This window comes from Crinia signifera, chromosome 1, assembly GCF_055691185.1.
Source record: "Crinia signifera chromosome 1, ASM5569118v1, whole genome shotgun sequence".
Classification (NCBI taxonomy): Eukaryota; Metazoa; Chordata; class Amphibia; order Anura; family Myobatrachidae; genus Crinia; species Crinia signifera.
Window position 1 is genome coordinate 48872699 of NC_139217.1, and position 19727 is coordinate 48892425.

Genomic DNA, 19727 nt, shown 5'->3' on the forward strand with positions numbered 1-19727 from the left:
GGGAAGTATCTTTTTGTCAAGCAAGTGGGTCAGTGCTCAAGACAGAATTCCCACTGTTTCACCTTGTTGGGGCCCATCAGTGTATAATCTGTAGCAGGTAAGTTACGTTAGTACAGAGATAAGTCTATTTAATTCAAACTGTATAAAAAAGAAAAAAAAAGGAAAAGGAACATCTGTAAACAATTCCCGGAGAGAGACGCAGTCTGGCTTACCGTACATTACGCGGAGGTAAGAATAACAAGCATTGTACAATTTTTTATAAATTTTCATAGATTTGTATACTGTATATTGTCAGCGTGCTCACACTGAGGGGTTTATACAACTCTAAACACTCCTCTCGGCGCTCTTTCTTCCTGGCTTAATATTTCATAAGAGTAATCCATTATAATCCCGCATGACACTCCATGTATCACTTTTTGTTACTTTGAGTTATACTCTTTAAACGTTCAGTAACTTTGTTGTGGAAACCCGGGTAATACACATGACATCAAAGGATCTTGGGGTGCCGAATGGAAGGTTAACTCATTTCCTTTTCATTTAACTCTTTATAAACGGTTGGCCAATGTCTTTAAGATTAAGACGCCCGCTTGCAGCTCCTTCCGACTGTGGAAATCCAGCTTGGTGGGATGTACATTATCATTGAAACCCCACAATCATCAAAATTGACCCTTCTGCATAAACTAGTTTCAAGGCCACTAGTCCTACCCGTGCCTCAAGACTTGGCCAACCCTGCCTCACTTATTTCCTGCCATCAGCCCACCTTGCTCGCACATGTGTCTCTCCCTCCTTCTAGATCAGGGGTGGGGAACCTTTTTCATAGCAAGGGCCATTTACTATGTGTTAAAAACCTTCGGGGGCCATAGGTAACTCCCAGGCACCGGCTGGCAGCTTCACCCGTCCCACGCTCCCATACCGTGGCTGCTGCTGAGCTCCGGCTGCTGCTGATGATGAAGACTCCTCTCGCGAGATCTCCCGACCTCTCGCTATAACTCCCCCCTTCCTTGAAGCCCGTGCAAGCAGTCGAGCGGGCCATTACACCTGGCTATGGGGGCCGTTTCCGGCCTGCGGGCCGGAGGTTCCCCACCACTGTTCTAGATTGTAAACTCTTTGGAGCAGGGCCCTCTTCTGTCCTGTTCTCACAGCACTCTTCTATCGCACTTCTATTACAGCTGTCTCCTGACTGTTTATACCCGCATCTCCTCTTACTCATAATCGTTCCAACAGCAGCCGATCCCTGGTAGTAACAGACAACTTATTTGCTTCCCTACATCTCACAGGAAAAGCTGGCCATACATCTACAGATCGATTGTCAGATTGGGCTGGTTGGAACAAAAATCTGGTCATGGATGAGAGCAAATCACAGTTGACCATTTGCTTGGAAATTCTGGAAAAGTGCCAAAAACTGTCGATCAGATATTACCAGGTTTTTGTTCCAACCAGCCCAATCTGACAATCACTCTGTAGATGTATGGCCAGATTTAGTTTTTACCGGAGAAATTCTAAATGGATGACCAATCCCTGTGTGTCCCTGTTACCCCCACCCACGGCTCACTCTCTAAAGTGAGAGAGAACAGATGACAGACAACCTCTTCAGCAGCACCCTGGTGCAAATCCACTATCATATCACTATCAGGTGGCTTCAGGTAGTGCAAATGAAAGCGGCCCGGCTGATAACTGGGCTATTTTGACTAGGTCCAAGTGCTGTTTTAGATAGCGTCTAAATTTACCTCCTCCTCCTCCCACCTGTATGTGTGCATGTGCCCCTGCCCCAATGTTTGCTACAGCCCTATGTCTTCTTATACCCCTGTCCTCATGCGCTCCCCTGCCCTGTCCTCATGTGTGCATCTGTCCCTGTCCGCATGTGTGCTCATGCCAATGCCCTTACCTGTGCCTCTCCCTTATGTGTGCCTCTTCCCCATGTGTGCCTCTTCCCCATGTGTGCCTCTTCCTATGTCACCACGTGTGCCATTGCTTCCACCCTTATGTGTGCCTTTACCCAATGTGTGCATCTGCCCATGTCCCCATGTGTGCTACTGCCCCATGTGTGTATCTGCCCCTATCCCCATTTGTTCCCCTACCCTTATGTGTGCCTTTACCCAATGTGTGCATCTGCCCCTGTCCCCATGTGGGCCTTTTCCCCATGTGTGCCTCTGCCCCATGTGTGCATCTGCCCCTGCCCCCATGTGTGCCTTTTCCCCATGTGTGCCTCTACCCCATGTGTGCATCTGCCCCTGTCCCCATGTGTGCCTCTACCCCATGTGTACTTCTGACCCGTTCCCCATGTGTGCTACTGCCCCCATCCTTATGTTTGCCTCTTCCCTATATGTGCCTCTGCCCCTATTCATGCTTCTGCCCTTTACATTATGTGTACCTCTATCCATGTCCCCACATGTGCCCATATCTGCCTTTTGCTCCTGTCTCCACAGGTTACTCTGCCCTGCACTTACATGTGCCCCTGTCCCATTTGTACCCCTGCCCTCGCCCTTTCCTGTACATGTGCCCCATGTGTGCCTCTTAGATATAAGTGACCCCTTTTAGATTAGGTTTTATCCTTTCCTGCAATCTGACCACAAATGTCAAAATGCCTGAGGGGTGTGTTGTTGTGGACACACACCAATTGGCCAGGCGAGTCAGCCCGTAGCTATTGGCAACAATGATGTAAGAAATGGAAGGTTAACATCACTGTGCTACCTTGAGAACACTGCTTATACTCTTCATCATGTGAATCACCCACCTGTCAGTCCAGCCTGTCGGCCGGGGAGATCTATACCTCCATTCAAGGACATTAGCAAAGTCTCCTGAGCTTTCACAGGAGCAGTCACAACATAAAAATGGCTGAACAATAGAGTGGAGGTGATGAGACTCACAGCTACGTAACCGCGGCTCGCATCCATAATGTCAAATCATGGAGTAGACGCAATGGAATTACAGACAATTACTGAGTCAATGATCAATGACGTTCACATTTTGCATTTAAGGGGGGTTATTCTGGTTGATTCGGTCGTCCACCGAACCCCGCCCGGCTAACGACCGTCCACCCTCCTTCCCCCCTTGAAGTGCGGGTTTGCCCGCACAGGCTGCGAATGGATGTTTAGCATAAACATCCATTTTTCATGTCTTGGGTAACCGCCCACATCTTTTGATGGTCGCTGGGCATTCCCCTATGGTAATGGGGCAGCCCGGCGCCCCCCCACCCATCTCCGCCCCCCGCACGCCGTCATGGGTGCGTGCACCCGGCGAACCGAAAGTTTGCTGTGGGTGCACGCACCCTACATCTGCACATTGGCAGAAACGCACCTGCGCATGCGCAGGCGCACACCATCGGTCCTCCATGCAAATGCACAGAGGACCGAATGGATTAGAATAACCCCCAAGATGTTTACGTACAGTATATAAGTATGCATGTATTTTATATATATATATACACACACACACACACTAGTAAGCCCGCTTGAAGAAAATGCTTTGAAAGCTAGTCTTCTACCTTGTGATTTGCATGTGTGAGAGAGAAAGAGATGTAGTTTTACACACTGCCAACAGATGGCATTGTTTCGGAGACAAACGGACACATTACAGCTTAAATGTAAGTAGTGAGGACCAATGTGCTACTAGGGGCTGGTGGCCAATGATGGAGATGAGTATGCGGATGAAGATGGTCGCTGAGTGTTTGAGTATGGGAAGACCAGATACTTAACCTAACAAACACAATACCCCATATATGACAGCACGCACAGTGCAAATTAAGTTTACTAGGAAGATCACCAGGAACAGAGGAAGGTAAGTATTAGTAACAGGATTGACTTGGGCGGGCAACGGGATGGTAAAAGGGTGAAGAATGGGAGGGAGAGAGTTGAATGCGGGAGGGAAGGGACAGAGAGCGAGCTAGATAAAAGCTGGTAAGTCAAGAGAGGCCAGAGAGTGAGTGACAGGGACAGCTGAGAGCGGGCGAGACGTGGGCGGCTGAGGTTGATCTATAACTAGTAATACTAATGGCCCTGTGGCTTGTAGGGTGTAGTTGGTGCAGAGTGCAGGTACAGTACCTAGCATAGTCCTATTCTGAAAAACATTCCTGCTGTACCCCACCTCAGCAGAGAGGCAAGGTCCACGTTCTGTAACTCACAAACTGACACAAAAAAATTATGAAAACTCTTGTCGACCTTGACACTGTCAACCGAATTACTGTCGACACTATGATCCACACACTGGACATATGCATTATAGCAACTGGACCTCTCTCACCATGCAACGTGTTGTGGGGACAGCTTCCCCTCTGTTGTCTGCCTCAGCAGGAAAATCAGTAATTCTCCAAATCTGCTTCTTGCCAACTTGTCTGTCTGTCTCTTTGTCTCACTCGGGTTCTCTCTGAGATTGTGACAGTAGTTTATATCTCAGGATCTCTCTGCTGAAACCTCTGTTAATTCTCTGCTTCTGTATTTAAGATGCCACCATTCCTCCGGAGTTGCTTTAGCGTTCACCTCTAAACAAGATGGTGCAGTTGCTGCTGACTGTTTGTAACCGCTGTTTTTAGACTACTGCTGTCTCAGGATCGGGAAGCCTACTGCCACTTGCTGCCACTTACCTGTCCTCTTTGCCACGGTCAGTTCTTTGGACCTTAGAGGATTATGGGGGCTCAAGATTCCTGCAGCAGTGACTGTAGTCTGTAGGGGATTCACAACATTGACTCCACAAGACCTCTAAAGTTGACTTTGGCATCTGGCACAAATATGTTAGCAGCAAAGTCTTATAAGTTTCAAGGTGGGGACTTGATAGTCCATATTTGTTTAGAGGCATTGTCAACACCTTGAAATTTTTGTCATGTTCCTCAAACTATTCCTGTGCTATGTGGCACAGCGCATGATACTGCTGAAAGAGGCCACTGCCATCAGGGAATATGGCTTCATCAAGTGGTGGACTTGGTCTGTAACAAAGATTAGGTAGTTTGGCAGATACAGCATATTTCAAAAACCCTCAGAGACAAGAGGTCTTTGAATCAGGCTTAAAGGCGGCTATCTTTGGCACATCTCAATTTTGTAATATGGAATTAGGAAACTATCCCCTACAATTGAGAACACTCCTCGTCAACAACTTTTTAAGGTGGACTTGTTCCGGCTTTAGGGGGAAATCCTTCTCCAGACAGTTTTGTAAACCCATCTTTATACAGTTTCCTGCTTCAGGGGTGGGGTGTGTGTGTTGGAGTGGGGGGAGGGGCATCTCAGCACAGTTTCTTGCTTTGGGGAAGGAAACCCATATCCAGACAGTTTTCTGCTTCTGGGGGAACCCATCTTCAGACATTTTTCGCTTTGGGGGAAACCCATCTCTGGAGAATTTCCTGCTTCAGGGAAAACCAATATCCAGACAGTTCCTGGCTTCAGTAAAAAAACATCACCGCAGAGTTTCATGCTTCAGTAAGAAAACCATCACCGGACAGTTTCCTACTACTACCCATCAATAGAGAGTTTCCTGCTTGGGGGGGGTAACCCATTAACCCATCTCCAAACAGTTTCCTACTTTTGGAGAAAGCACATCTCTGGACTGTTTTCTGCCTGGGGGGGGGGGGGGCGACCTCATCCCTGGACAGCTTCCTGCTGCAAGAGCAAACCCCCTCTCCAGACAGTTTCCTTCTTGAGGGGCAAACCCATCTCCAGATAGTTTCATGCTTTGGGGGGAACCCATCTACGGACACATTCCGGCTTCAATGGGAACCCCATCTCTGGACAGTTTTGTGCTTCGGGTGGAGATCTATCACTAGACAGTTCCCAGGGATGGGTTACCCCCCCAGGAGTTTCTCTCTTTGGGGAAAATCTATCACCGGACAGTTTCCTGCCTTGGGTGGGGGGGGGGGGGACCACATCTCTGGACAGCTTCCTGCTTCAAGGGCAAACCCATCTCCAGACAGTTTCTGCTACGGGGGGAGGGGGGGGGGTAGACGATCTTCATGACATTTTCTGCAACGGGGGAAAACCCATGTCCAGACAGTTTCCTGCTTCAGGGAGAAACCCATCTCTGGACAGACATAAAGCAGCCCAGATTTCGGTGAACCCTACAAAATTGGATTTAATGATGCACAATGAAGATAAATCCAAAGTAAATTCAAATCTATTGCAGTGGTTATTAATATTTAAGTAGCTTAATAGCTGGGTGGCAACCTCCCCATGCAATGCTCAGGGGGACATAAACTTTTTTTTAGTCTGCATTATCCTGAGAAGCAAATGGACAAAAAGAAGATATCAGCGTTTACATTCCCTCGCATCTCCTTGCCAACCAATAGCAGTTTCTGAACAAACGGTCAACTTCATTTTAGTTTTAAGTATTCCCATTAAATGTACAGAGGGCTTGAAGCAACAGCTGATATTTTGGGGAGTTTTAGGAAGTGACCAAAATAGTTTCTAACTCTTAATTAAGTTTCCAAAAACAAAACCGAGCAGAGTGGAACCTTCGTTTCACAGAGGAGTCTTCTAAGTGATAAGAAAGAACTGCTCCGCCTGAGACTGTTGCAGGCAGACATGTAGCACTTGACTGTAGAAGAGTGGTGTAATAATTAAATGTGAATGGGACTGTTTGCTGTTGGTATAGGAGCCAGCATTAATCAGCGCTGTCTATGCTGTACATAATGCCTTTTACACTTTCCCAGGATCCTAGATGGAGCCTAAGTAACCATGTAGAATTGTTTTTTGATGGAACTGATTGAAATAGGCATTCCCACTATTGTTATGTCCAAAGATCCAGGACAGAAATATTAAATTGGCTTTTCTATTATTGGCAGTAAAAACGTTGGGGGTAAAACACCTGTGTAGGTCAGACTGGAATTACTGATTTCATGTATAATTATTCATCCAGTGTGTGACCGTGACATTAACAATAGGCCACAATGACATTTAGCAGGAGTCCCGTGACATTTAAATGCAGGGGAGGCTCTAGAGGTGGGGCTTCAGTACAGTTCAAAATTCAAATAGGTGAGCCACACCAACTGCCACTAACAGCCATTCCAAACTGACTCACTGGCAGTTGGTGTTGTTCTACTATTTAAATTTTGAATTGTGTTGCAGCCCCTCCCCTTGAGCAGCCACTGTTTAAATTGGTCCACAAGGCTTTTTACAATGTGTCAGTGGGACGTTTAGAATGGGTCAAAGTGATGTTTAGAATGGATAATGGCATTGCTTAAATTGGGTCATGGGAATGTTAAAGCTTACTGTCTGATACCTACAGTATAAAGGTTTAAATATACTGAGAATGTAGGTTACTATGAACTCAAAATCTAATTTTATCTAAGAATTCCATTTGTTTATTGCTGACGATTTCAAGATTATATTTACTAAACCACCGAAGTCTGTGAAAAGATCCTGGAAATTTGCTTTCAGTAATGGATTGTCCTACTGCAGAGGTACAGCCAGGTCCAGTGTATGGCTTCTTAGCCATCTCGACAAAGCTTCAACCTGCCTCCTAACCCAACACTGCCACTAATATCCACTTTTCTGTGCCCCAAGTGAAAGTGTGGAGGTGGCGTCTTAGAAGTTCCAACTGCACTAATTACAAAACAAATGTCTTCTTCATAAACCTCCTTCAGTTTTTGATAGGAAGACTCAGTGGTGCCCCCCCCCCCCCCCTCAGATCAGGGCACCCTAGGCAGCTGCCTGCAGCTGTGTAATGGTACACCCAGCCCTGGGTACAGCATCACTCCTACTCTCACTGCATCACTCCTGCTCTACTCACTGGATCACTCCTATTCTACTCACTGCTTCACTCCTACTCTCACTGAATTACTCTTCTCTACTCACTGGATCACTCCTACTCTACTCACTGCATCACTCCTACTCTCACTGCATCACTCCTACTCTACTTACTGCATCATTCTTACTCTTACTGCATCACTCCTACTCTACTTACTGCATCATTGTTACTCTCACTGCATCACTCCTACTCTACTACTGACTGCATCATTCTTACTCTCACTCCATCACTCCTACTCTACTCACTGCATTAATCCTACTCTACTCACTGGATCACTCCTACTCTATTCACTGCATCACTCCTACTCTACTCACTGCATCATTCTTACTCTCACTGCATCACTCCTACTCCACTCACTACATCATTCTTACTCTCACTCCATTACTCCTACTCTACTCACTGCATCACTCCTACTCTCACTGCATTACTCCTACGCTACTCACTGCATCACTCCTACTCTCACTGCATTACCCCTTCTCTACTCACTGGATCACTCCTACTCTACTCACTGCATCACTCCTACTCTCCCTGCATCACTCCTACTCTACTCACTGCATCATTCTTACTCTCACTCCATCACTCCTACTCTACTCACTGCATTAATCCTACTCTTCTCACTGGATCACTCCTACTCTATTCACTGCATCACTCCTACTCTACTCACTGCATCATTCTTACTCTCACTGCATCACTCCTACTCCACTCACTACATCATTCTTACTCTCACTCCATTACTCCTACTCTACTCACTGCATCACTCCTGCTCTACTCACTGGATCACTCCTATTCTACTCACTGCTTCACTCCTACTCTCACTGAATTACTCTTCTCTACTCACTGGATCACTCCTACTCTACTCACTGCATCACTCCTACTCTCACTGCATCACTCCTACTCTACTTACTGCATCATTCTTACTCTTACTGCATCACTCCTACTCTACTTACTGCATCATTGTTACTCTCACTGCATCACTCCTACTCTACTACTGACTGCATCATTCTTACTCTCACTCCATCACTCCTACTCTACTCACTGCATTAATCCTACTCTACTCACTGGATCACTCCTACTCTATTCACTGCATCACTCCTACTCTACTCACTGCATCATTCTTACTCTCACTGCATCACTCCTACTCCACTCACTACATCATTCTTACTCTCACTCCATTACTCCTACTCTACTCACTGCATCACTCCTACTCTCACTGCATTACTCCTACGCTACTCACTGCATCACTCCTACTCTCACTGCATTACCCCTTCTCTACTCACTGGATCACTCCTACTCTACTCACTGCATCACTCCTACTCTCCCTGCATCACTCCTACTCTACTCACTGCATCATTCTTACTCTCACTCCATCACTCCTACTCTACTCACTGCATTAATCCTACTCTACTCACTGGATCACTCCTACTCTATTCACTGCATCACTCCTACTCTACTCACTGCATCATTCTTACTCTCACTGCATCACTCCTACTCCACTCACTACATCATTCTTACTCTCACTCCATTACTCCTACTCTACTCACTGCATCACTCCTACTCTCACTGCATTACTCCTACGCTACTCACTGCATCACTCCTACTCTCACTGCATTACCCCTTCTTTACTCACTGGATCACTCCTACTCTACTCACTGCATCACTCCTACTCTCACTGCATCACTCCTACTCTACTTACTGCATCATTCTTACTCTTACTGCATCACTCCTACTCTACTTACTGCATCATTGTTACTCTCACTGCATCACTCCTACTCTACTACTGACTGCATCATTCTTACTCTCACTCCATCACTCCTACTCTACTCACTGCATTACTCCTACTCTACTCACTGGATCACTCCTACTCTATTCACTGCATCACTCCTACTCTACTCACTGCATCATTCTTACTCTCACTGCATCACTCCTACTCTACTAACTACATAATTCTTACTCTCACTCCATTACTCCTACTCTACTCACTGCATCACTCCTACTCTCACTTCATTACTCCTACTCTACTCACTGGATCACTCCTACTCTACTCACTGCATCACTGCTACTCTCCCTGCATCATTCCTACTCTACTTACTGCATCATTGTTACTCTCTCTGCATCACTCCTACTCTACTCACTGCATCATTCTTACTCTCACTCCATCACTCCTACTCTACGCACTGCATTACTCCTACTCTACTCACTGGATCACTCCTACTCTATTCACTGCATCACTCCTACTCTACTCACTGCATCATTGTTAATCTCACTGCATCACTCCTACTCTACTCACTGCATCATTCTTACTCTCACTGCATCACTCCTAATCTACTCACTACATCATTCTTACTCTCACTCCATCACTCCTACTCTACTCACTGCATCACTCCTACTCTCACTGCATTACTCCTTCTCTACTCACTGGATCACTCCTACTCTATTCACTGCATCACTCCTACTCGACTCACTGCATCATTCTTACTCTCACTGCATCACTCCTACTCTACTCACTACATCATTCTTACTCTCACTCCATTACTCCTACTCTACTCACTGCATCACTCCTACTCTCACTGCATTACTCCTACTCTACTCACTGGATCACTCCTACTCTACTCACTGCATCACTGCTACTCTCCCTGCATTATTCCTACTCTACTTACTGCATCATTGTTACTCTCACTGCATTACTCCTACTCTACTTACTGCATCACTCCTACTCTCACTGCATTACTCCTACTCTACTCACTGGATCACTCCTACTCTACTCACTGCATCACTCCTACTCTCCCTGCATCACTCCTACTCTACTTACTGCATCATTGTTACTCTCACTGCATCATTGTTACTCTAACTGCATCACTCCTACTCTACTCACTGCATCATTCTTACTCTCACTCCATCACTCCTACTCTACTCACTGGATCACTCCTGCTCTATTCACTGCATCACTACTACTCTACTCACTGCATCATTCTTACTCTCACTGAATCACTCCTACTCTACTCACTGCATCATTCTTACTCTCACTGCATCACTCCAACTTTACTCACTGCATCATTCTTACTCTCACTCCATCACTCCTACTCTACTCACTGCATTACTCCTACTCTACTCACTGGATCACTCCTACTCTACTCACTGCATTACTCCTACTCTCACTGCATCACTCCTACTCTATTCACTGCATCACTCCTACTCTATTCACTGCATCACACCTACTTTACTCACTGCATCACTCCTACTATACTCACTGCATCACTCCTACTCTATTCACTGCATCACTCCTACTATACTCACTGCATCACTCCTACTCTCGCTGCATCACTCCTACTCTCACTGCATCACTCCTACTATAGCTGCATCACTCCTACTCTTTTCACTGCATCACTCCTACTCTATTCACTGCATCACTCCTACTCTATTCACTGCATCACACCTACTATACTCACTGCATCACTCCTACTATACTCACTGTATCACTCCTACTCTATTCACTGCATCACTCCTACTATACTCACTGCATCACTCCTACTCTCGCTGCATCACTCCTACTCTCACTCCATCACTCCTATTCTACTCACTGCATCACTTTTATTCTACTCACTACATCATTAAATGTTACTCTCCTTTCAATAATAACTTATTTCCTTGCAAATGTGTAAAACATGATCTTGAATCAGTGAAATGTGTGTCATAGTCACCAGGCAATGTTAAACGAGGTGTCAGAATGGACAGCTGGTAGTTTGCGTTCCCATCAATGTCTATGAGATATGACATAAGTACTAATGAAATTCTTATCTATGTCCTGACCTGCTGCTAAGAAGAAAGATACAAACTCAAGCACAATATTGGAGTGATCCAACTATGTCACCCTAATGCTGAGGTCAATGTACAATAACGCACCAGTAGTACTCTGTGAGGAGAACACAAAAATTATTATTTTATAATTGCAAGTGTAAAATACATATATATTCATGAGGGTAATCAAAGGCGTCACAATGGCCAGAGGTAAAACTACTTAGTGTAGATACTGGTACTGGTACGTTGAACTAGAAGTCTCCCTGCGCACTCCCTTTGTGCTGCCTGGGTCCTACTTGGTGTTCCCAAAAACACCTGTGGGTAGTCTAGTATAGGTAGATACAAGTAAACTGGAAATAAGTAAGACCCTGGGCGCACTGGGTGAACTGATGGGGCATACACATGTAGAGATCTGTGCTAAGCAATTTTGCTAAGCAATTTTGCTGGAGTCAAGCTCTCCCATGGAGAACACATACACACACACAGATTTGTGCTAAGCAATTTTGCTTAAGCAAAAAAAGGCCGGGTAGTGGATCAGAATGAGAAATTGCAATCAGTATCTCTCATTCTGTACATTCTGAGATTTGCAGTCATTTGCTAAGCAATCTGACTAGATTTTGACTGCATGCACTGACTTAGTTAGCAAGAGATATTTAATCTCTTGGAGCATACACTCGGAGAGATCTGTGCTTACTTTCTAAGCAATCTAGTCAGATTACTTAGAAAATAGCACAAATTTGCTCCATGTGTATGCCCCTTGACACAGAATTTATTTACAATAACAAGCATAAAATTTGACAATTGAAATGAACAAATAAGGATGTGAAGTCCTCCCTTACCCAGTGAGGTGGATGGAGCTGAGGATGGTATAAGCAGAGTGTTCCAAACGAGACACACCCTGCAAGGCTCCACAAGCTTAACACTGGGCTGGGTCCGGGAAATAACAAGCAATCCTTGGCCAACGCGTTTCGAGTCAGGTGGACTCTTTTTCAAGGAGTGTAAAGCACAGACACTGGACTGTGGAGCAGTGGAAACGTGTTATGTGGAGTGACGAATCAAGCTTCTGTGCTTGATAGCCAGGTGGGCGGGTCTGGGTGTGGTTGATGCCAGAAGAACATTACCTGCATGACTGTATTATGCCAACGGTGAAGCTTGGTTGAGGAGGAATAATGGCTGTTTTTAGGGTTTGGGCTGTGAAGGGCAATCTTAATGCTTCAGCATACCAAGACATTATGGACAATGCCATGTTTCCAAGTTTGTGGCAACACTTTGGGAAGGCCCTTTTCTATTTTAACATGACTGTACCACAAATGATATTGATGTGGTCAGGGTATGACTCTCTTACTCCTATCCACTGGGTGAAGTGTATCACCATAGAAGCTAAAGAAACCTTTACTGTATATCCTTGTATCCACTTCCATTATTGTGAGTGGGGTATGCTTATTTTAATTTATTATTATTATTATTATTATTTTTATTTATTAGCAGACATATTCCGCAGTGCTTTGCAGAGAACACTCACATCAGTCCCTGCCCCAGTGGAGCTTACAATCTATATTCCCTACCACATGTACACGCACACACAGACATTCTACTGTTAATTTGTTGTGGTAGGAAACCGGAGTACCCGGAGGAAACCCACTCAAGTACGGTGAGAATATACAAACTCTGCAGAGTTGGGGCCATGGTGGGAATTGAAGTGAGGCAGTAACGCTAACCAAAATTTTCATTGCGTCTCTCTACAAAAACATCACTTACGCTGACTCTGTTTTCATACCAGTTCATGACTATACTACACGTTTCTGCAATTTTTTCTTTTTGTATGTTTCACGGAGATCATCTCATTTACCAACATGCGAACACTAGAGACAAGAACACCATCACTTTCAGTACCACAAGGAACGTATTGTATGTTTTATATTTGTAACTTTTGAGTGGCCATGATTGTTTATAATAGAAGAAATGATTTGTCTATGGAAAACACTCCAGTCTTAATGCTCAGTGAGGAACGAGAACTTTGATGACACCATAAAAAAACTGTTGTGCTAAAGGCAACAATTAAATAATAATAAAAATCTTAGATAAATAACGGAAAGTAGATTGAACAAACGTCGGCCAGCACACGGAGGAATCGCCCCCACACTTTCTTTCCAATTCTCAGCTTCAGGACAGTAATAGGAGTATTTACATAAAAGGAGCACGACGAGGTTACAGCGGAAAAAAAAAAATATGATCAAAAACAGAGCTCGTCTTTTTTTATACAACTCTTTGTAAATACAATAGCTCTATCTGGCTGTGAAAAACATGCAGGGTCAAGAGTTCTAAGTGCTTAGTACTACAAAGCAGCGCAGTGTACACAGACTGAATAAATGTCACCAGCCCCGGACTGTGATAAGGGACGTGATGTGGAAGGCTTATGGATGGAAATTTCAGAAATACCGGATTCCGCTCCAAATAAGACTAAATCCAATAATCATATTTCCAAATATGTCAACATTGCCCATTTCATCAAGGATACAGTATACTTACTGTACATGTCTGCTTCTGTATTCACAGAATCGTGTGAATACAATTATCTTGTAATTTATGCAAGATAAAATACATTTGAAAAACTTTATTTATAATATTTTTTTCATTTTTCTATGGCCTATTGGCTCAGTAATATTATAAGTAACAGATAAATTAGAGAAAAGTCACAAATCGGCCACCTGATTTTCCCAATAACTTCTGATGTTCTGCAGTAGCAGCTGCCAAGGGGCTCTGGAGAGCAGGACCGGCACTACCCGCGCAGCAGAGGATGCAGTGCAGTAAGGTACTAGGCTGGCTAGGTGATCTCCCCACTCTGCATCCCCTGCAGCTGTACTCTGTGACTGCCGGCTGCTGTTGTGCCTGTCACACTGCATGACAGGCAGTGGTGCCGGCAGCATGAAGCTTCCTCCTGGCTTCCAACCCCTTGTGGCAGCATCAGCGGCAACAGGTACTGAAAGGGGGTGGAGCTACACTAGGTGGATAGGTGGAGCTACAGGGGAGCAAGGCTGATGAAAGGAAGGAGGAGAGAATGAGCTGCCAGCCTGAATTAGGTAAATAAAATGCCGGCACCTGGTGTGGGCGATATGTATAAGCAGCACTAATGCTGTCGGCAACTGGTGTAGGTGTTATGTATAAGAAGTGTAGAGCTAATAGGGTCCTCAAATGTGGGTGAAATATATAAGCATCACTATTACTGTCGGCAACTGGTGTGGGGGTTATGTATAAGAAGCGCCATTACTGTCGGCAACTGATGTGGGCTCACGACCAAAAAGTTCTATTTTGCTCTTATCTGACCACATGACATTCTCCCAATCCTCCTCTGTATCATCAAGTTGGTCACTGGCAGATTTTAGACGGGCCTGGACATGTGCTGGCTTAAGCAGGGGGACTTTGAATCCATGACGATGTAGTGTGTTACTAATGTTAACCTTTGTGACTGTGGTCCCAGCTCTCTTGAGGTCATTGACTAGGTTCCCGCCATGTAGTTCTGGGATGATTCCTCACCGTTCTCAAGATCATTGATACCCCACGAGGTGAGATCTTGCATGGAGCCCCAGGTCGATTGTCAGTGATCTTGTATTTCTTCCGTTTTTTAATAATTGTACCAACAGATGATCTCTTCTCACCAAGCTGCTTGCATATTGTCGAGTAGTTCCTCCCAGCCTTGTGCAGCTCTACAATTGTGTCCCTGGTGTCCTTAGACAGCTCTCTGGTCTTGGCCATGGTGGAGATGTTGCAGTCTGACTGTTTGAGGGTGTGGACAGGGGTCTTTTATACAGATAACCAGTTCAAACAGGTGCCATTAATACAGGTAATGAGTGGACGATAGAAGAGCTTCGTAAAGAAGAAGTAACAGGTCTGTGATTGCCAGAAATCTTGCTGGTTGGTAGGTGTCCAAATATTTATTTTCCACAAGAATATACAAATTAATTGTTTACAAATCATACAATGTGATTTCCTGGGTTGTTTTTTTTGCACATTCTGTCTGAAGTGTACCTATGATGGAAATTACAGACCTCTCTCATCGTTTCAAGTGGAGCAACTTGCACAGTCAGTGGCTGTCCAAATACTTTTTTGCCCCACTGTATACAGAACACTTAAAAGTGTTTGGCCAATTGTTAATAAATGTGGAAGACGCCTTTTCAGCATAAAAAGTTATAAAATGCAAACACAAATACAAAATTCTAATTAAAGTAAAATGTAATACAAATGCAGTATCTATTAAAGTATCAGTTATGTAATGTGAATAGACCTCAGCAAATTCATACAACACAAAAACAAAGGATTTAAATGCCGTCAGCTGTAGGGCTCTTTACTCAATCAGCCAATCAAAAGTAGGTAAATAATAGTGCTAATAGTCATCATCATGAATAGCTGATTGTGCTGCCATAACTATTGAAGAAGTCCACATACATTAGTTGCCCCTTTTTCTGCCTCTACACGTGGAAGGAGGCACAAGTCAAAAATGAGCTTAAATCTAAATTTGAATGAATGGGTATGCATTAAATGTTACACACAAAAAAAAGTAATGTTAACTTTAAATGAGCCCCTTAGTGTTCAAGATGTGTCTAATTTCTGGGGGACATACAAATTTTTAAGAGCTCTCCAGAAATCTCGCCCACTACTCCCGTGAATTGGGAACAGCAATGTGTTGCGTCATCACGGTGCCGCAAATTACGTTTGTCAATTGTAACGCGCAACGGAATATGCTGCGCTACATAAGAAACTGTAAATAAATAATCTTCAAGGGCAGGACCACAATTATTATAATGATGACCGAAGTGACTTTCCCTACTTACAGTATGTGTATTATTTAATAGGCATTCCTACATTTTCATTACTGGTTATGTTAATTCATGGAAAAAAATCCATGGAAAAGGCCACCCAGCCCTTATGTGGTCACAGACTTATGACACATCATGCCCGGGACCAGAAGCCGACACCCACAGTCAGCATCATGAAGCTGGAGCAACAATGCACGCTGTTGAAGCTCTGCTCCTCCTTTCTTCGTCCCCAGGAGCCAGACTCAGGAGACCATGTGGCCACTCCATTTCCTCTGGCAGTTCTGCAGGTAAGAACCGTTACAATTGGTACATCCAATTTTAGCTGCTACAGACAGTTAAAAAAAACTGTACTGTACTGGCTAAATCTTTACAGTTGGAGGGTATGCATATATATTTATAGATTAATGGTAGAAGATCATATATATGACAAATTGGATTTTACATTTTACTTTCCCGTAATTAAAATCTTAGGTACTTATGTAATATCTGGGCGCCCGATTTTTTCATCGCATCGCATTGCATCGGATCGCATGCAATATAGTGGCATACTGTACAATTCATGCGATGCGATTTTTCATTGTAAAGACCCGATTTTTAATTGTATAGTCACCCATGGGTGATTTCATACCCCCACTATACAACTACGCATGGAGTTGACTTTATATAGTGTGGCGAGCGCAGCGAGCCACCGAGCCCGAAGCGTGGCGAGCAGATGCAGAATACATGTAAAGTAATCCGTGCGCGCTCGCCACACTATATAAAATCAACTCCACGCCAACGTGGATAGTGGGGGTATGAAATCACCCATGGGTGACTATACAATTAAAAATCGGGTCTTTACAATGAAAAATCGCATTGTATCGCATCGCATGCCTTAAGTAGTGGCATGCAATGAAAAAATTGGGCGCCCAGATAATACATAAGTACCAAATTTTATTTTCAGGTTAACTCAAACCTCTGACATTTTACGCCCATTTACCAAGTATCAGCCTCCCCCTCCTTATTCCATGCAGTAAGACTGCCCAGTCGCTTGAGGCTGGTTTTCAAGTAATTCTAACTCTGGCTACCGTGTGTTTATTTATCATTGTATTTTCGGTAACTGACTCAGAATTGCCCCTGGTTCTTCTATCTATGTTGGCAGGCCCACAAAGAAGACAACGGGCGACTTATGAGGCCGGTGTTTATTTTCAGACTAGTGTGCAGTAGGTATTCCTGCGATCGGCTCGTGTGCTGGCTGTTTTGTGGTTACATGTACATATTTCTGATCACTGAACCTGTCCTTATTTATCAGCAGCAGTCTTCCTGTGTAGGGGGACTGAGGACAGACGCTGTTCTGTCTCTTCTGTCCTGGCTGCATAACCTGACATGGGGCAGTCTCAGAATTTATATATTTCTTCCATAAACACACGCCAAATATAAATGTAACATAAACTACGGTAACCACGGTAAACACAAAACACGTGTGACTTTTATTTTATATTGACAGAAAAGTGAATCAGCCGTTTCTTTCGGAAATAATGGCTTTATTCTTGTTGGACTGAATGGAATGACAAAAATGTTGTACCTGCAGTAATAATGGTCGACAGTGACTAGATAGACACCTGGATAATTGTCGACATACCATAGGTCGGCATTGACATGGTCAACACTCAACATGTTGACACAAGTTTTGATTATTTTTTTTTGGGGTGTAGACCAGTTCTTACTTTACTATCCAAGGGGGCATACAGTAAGAATATATTAGTGTGCTGAGGTCAGCGAGCCATGCGAGGGGACGTGGTACACTTATACGTGCCCATGTTGACATAAAATCCATGTCAACATTTGATTGTCGTCCATGTCGACCTGTCATTGTTTTCCTGCCATCGATGTAAACCTGTAATGGCACTATCAATGGGACGGTAGGATGATCATCCTTCACTCATGACTTCAGCACTGGGAGGCAGCAATAAAAACCAATGTGCCGTCATGCTTCAGATATAAGCAAGTCTAATTTGGACTACATCCCTATATACAGCATGTGGTAGAGGCTGAAGGAACATTGATTAAATATGAAATTTGGGTTTTAGGGGATATTCAATCCTCCTGCAGTTATTCCCGATGGGGGAGATGGCTGCTGGGCCCTATTCAATGCTGTGTTCCCCGACAGCATTGAACAGTGGATCTCAGCAGAGCGAGCCCAACTTCACAAGCCGTCGGGCTCATTCTGCTGAGAACGGCCGGGAATTAACGAGCTCCCGGCCGCAGCTTGCCAATTCCCGGCCGCAGCTCGCGGCCACGCCCCCTTCTCAACCCGCAGCAGGCGGGACATTGAATCCCGCCTGCAAATTCTCGGTTGAGCAGACCAAGAACGGGACAGAGTCACGGCTGTCGGGCTAGCCCGACAGCCGTGACCCAACAGTAAATACCCCCTTAAAGTGAAATAAAAGATATAGCAAGGAAGGAAGGAGGGGAGTCAGCACAGTTCAAATTCAAATAAGGGAGAAAACACTAACTGACAGTGAGCCAGCTTGGAATAGCAGTTGCTATCAGTGGGTGTGGCTTCCCTATTTGAATTTTGAACTGTGCTGCAGCCCCGCCTCTGGATCCACCACTGCTGGGTATAAATACTGTTGCTAAATTTTTGGCACTTCACCCGGACTAGGAGTGTAAGAAGTGTAAAACAACATGCTGCATCTTGATCCTTGTCACAGTGAAGTGACCAGTCCAAGGGACAGGATGATGTAATTTGTGGCCAATCATATTGTAGCCCCGCCCCCTGTGGGACAATGGAGTAGTGTGGGTTTACTAGGAAAGAGTTTTGTACAGTTTCTTAAGATTTCTTTGTTTGTATGCCTGCAAGTAATGCATGTACTGGGAGCTGACAAGGTACATGGATGTAAAAGGAGGTGGCTTTTTTTATTTTCGTGAACATAAACAATTTCCCTGTATTTATAATATCTTATAGACAACAATAGATTATATATGCCTAGCTCTGTCATAATAGGTTAGAAAAGAAAAATAATGCACGCATTGATCAGTGATGTATTCATATATCCATTTATATTTCTGCTGGAGCCCATGTAATTTGCTGGAAAATGTACCCTTTTCCCATTCTCTCAGGAAACAATGGTGAGACATTTAAATTCCAATTGAGTAAGTCCATCATAAAGAAGAGCTGCAGCTAGCACAGTCAGGATAATAGGGACTTAGGACAGGGGACACAGGTTCAGGCCCCCCCAGGAAGGGGCTGCAAGTTTTCTGCATGCATTCCTGTCTCCGTAGTGATGGAAATCGGGAAAGTGAAGGGAGGGGGTTAAAAGGGTGTTTATATAAAGAAAGAGGGAAATGAATTAAGTTGCGCTCTGTTCTAAGACAAGGATTGGCTATACAAGAGCACATTTAAATAGC